Source organism: Salvelinus sp. IW2-2015, linkage group LG15 (assembly GCF_002910315.2).
Source record: "Salvelinus sp. IW2-2015 linkage group LG15, ASM291031v2, whole genome shotgun sequence".
In the NCBI taxonomy this organism is placed as follows: Eukaryota; Metazoa; Chordata; class Actinopteri; order Salmoniformes; family Salmonidae; genus Salvelinus; species Salvelinus sp. IW2-2015.
In genome coordinates this window covers 53,839,632-53,842,657 of record NC_036855.1, presented here as the reverse complement: position 1 = coordinate 53,842,657, position 3,026 = coordinate 53,839,632, and positions in this window count along the sequence as shown.

Sequence of the window (3,026 nt, the reverse complement as noted above, 5' to 3'; positions counted from 1 at the left end):
TTGTGTCATCTGCAAACTTGATGATTGAGTTGGAGGCATGGGTGAACAGGGAGTACAGGAGGGGGCTGAGCACGCACCCTTGCAGGTCCCCAGTGTTGAGGATCAGCGAAGTGGAGGTGTTGTTTCCTACCTTTACCACCTGTGTGCGACCCGTCAGGAAGTCCAGGACCCAGTTGCACAGGGSGGGGTTCAGACCCAGGTCCTCAAGCTAGATGATGAGCTTGGAGYGTACTATGGCATTGAACGCTGAGCTATAATCAATGAACAGCATTCTAACATAGGAATGCCTCTTGTCCAGATGAGACAGGGCAGTGTGCAGTGTGGTGGATCTATTGGGGCAGTAAGCAAATTGAAGTGGGTCTAGGGTGGTAGGTAAGGTGGAGGTGATATGATCCTTGACTAGTCTCTCACACCACTTCATGATGACAGAGGTGAGTGCTAGGGGGCGATAGTCATTTAGTTCAATTACCTTTGRTTTCTTAGGTAAAGGGACAATGGTGGCCATCTTGAAGCATGTGGGGACAACAGACTGGTATATGGAAAGATTGAATATATCTGAAAACACAGATATATTCTCCATTATAATCCCAGTCCCCATTAAAAATAAAAACAGTTGCTGGAGCCAGGTAGAGTATCTGTATTGACCAGTGCTACCCAGAGTGTAATGTATGTTCAGTTGAWATTTCATGGCAAACTTTCCAGCAAAGAGTTGACCAACTGTCCCACCACATCTGATTCTTCACAGAGAACAAGTTAACTCTTAAGTGCATTGTCACAAGCTCTGTAGAATGATGTTGCTGTGGTTACTCGTAAATCACAAATACACGCTGTCCCATTTTGCCATTTGTTATAACATCATATGTACAGTTGGTGGCGAAAGTATTCACCCCCCTTGGCATTTTTCCTATTTTGTTGCCTTACAACCTGGAATTAAAATTGAATTTTGGGGGGTTTGTAGGAACACCTTCCTAATATTGACTTGCATCCCCCTCCCCCTTTTMCCCTCAGAACAACTTCAATTCTGCAGGGCATGGACACTACATGGTATCAAWATCGTTCCACAGSGATGCTGGCCCATGTTGACTCCAATGTTTCCCACAGTTATGTCAAGTTGCCTGGATGTCCTTTGGGTGGTGGACTGTTGTTGATACACACATGKAACTGTTGAGTATGAAAAACCCAGCAGCGTTGCAGTTCTTGACACACAGAAACCGGCGCACCTGACACCTACTAACATACCCCATTCAAAGGCACTWAAATATTTTGTCTTGCTCATTCACCCTCTGAATGGTACACATACACAATCTATGTCTCAATTGTCTCAAGGCTTAAAAATCATTCTTGAACCTGTCCCCTCCCCTTCATCTACAGTGATTGAAGTGGATTTAACAAGTGATCAATAATGGATCATAGCTTTCACCTGGATTCACCTGGACAGTCTGTCATGGAAAGAGTGTTCCTAATATTTTGTACACTCAGTGTACATACGTGTAGGACAGTATGCTTTACTTAAAGCATTACATGAACAGGTGAATACATGGTCACATTCCAGAGCTCTACATTGCTTAAACGCAACTGTCAACTTATCCAGTCAGATCCGGATTTACCCCAAGGCGAGGCATTGATTGGATTTAGTCTCCACTCACTGAGGTCAAAGTGCGTATGGGTACCCCCTGGATGGACATACAACCACCAGAAAAGAGAGATGTAGATAGAGGTAGAAAAGGTAGAAGCCCTACATGTCTCCCTAATGACGAGGGGGCCTCCTAGGTGCAGTGAGCTGTCACTAAGAGTTGCTGACGTGAGAGCTTTAACACGCCAGGCCCACATCCATAGAGTCGTGTAGACAGTTGAATATGATGGCATAATTTCTTTTATTGATTTTGTATCCCATTGACAAATTCATTATTTCACAGAATCCATCAGTAATGCTGGRGMCAAGAGTGACTCCAGAATCATAATTGTGATTGTMTTTAACCTGCTAATGATGATAACGTAACGATGACCTGGCAAAGGCATCTTCTCTCAATGATGCATAGTAAGGAGGAGAGGGGAGGACAGGTGAAGACTGAAGAGTCTGCTTCAGCTTCTGCTTATTAAGCAGGTAGAGACCCGYAAAGCTTTGGGCACCTGGCAACATGCTAGAAATACTCAGATAAATATGACTTGTGCAACCAGAACCATGCAGAGGTTTGCTTCGTCACTTCTTCATCATCTCTCTCTTTTCCTCCTTCTCCTGTTCCCACAACACACTACTCTGAACACTTGCTGGTGTCACGCTACACTGCACATTTGCTAGTCCCCATTTTTGGGAAAGGGGGATTATGCAGGCTGAAAAAGGTCTTGTGCTTAATTATTATTATTATTTTATGATCTGTCTCAAAGGTAGACCTGCATGGCGGACGGTGGGGCCATTTCTGTTGATGAATGTAGGAACGCTGTSAATCATTTCAGTGAGAAAGGACATATGAGTCACATTTTATCAGCAAGGTTTCAGCTGAAGAAAGAGCACAATGTAAACGTATGATGATTTCCCCATCCCCTTTGTCTCTCATGTACATTGAAAATATGCCAATCAATCTGTGCCCATGGTAGCCACCTCCACCCCACTGTCACAGCTATACAAATAGCTAAGGTGCACTGCTGGTTTGGCTCCYTAGCCTCTATCAAGTAATGAGGCCTGAAATGAAATGCAGAGCATTTGGCAATAAAGGCTGCCATTCTATYCTCCTTTCTGTGCTTTGGTGTGATTAATGAATGTATAAATGTTCAGATAAGGTTTAGCTCTTTTGGCAGAGAGTCTGCATGTATCTTTACCTTTGACTACTCTCTATATAGAATGTAATCTAGTGTACAGTACGTCACACACTAACCTACACTACCTGACCAAAAGTATGTGGACACCTGCTCGAACATCTCATTCCAAAATCATGGACATTACTATGGAATCGGTCTCCCCTTTGCTGCCATAACAACCTCCACTCTTCTGGGAAGGCTTTCCACTAGATGTTGGAACAATGCTGTGG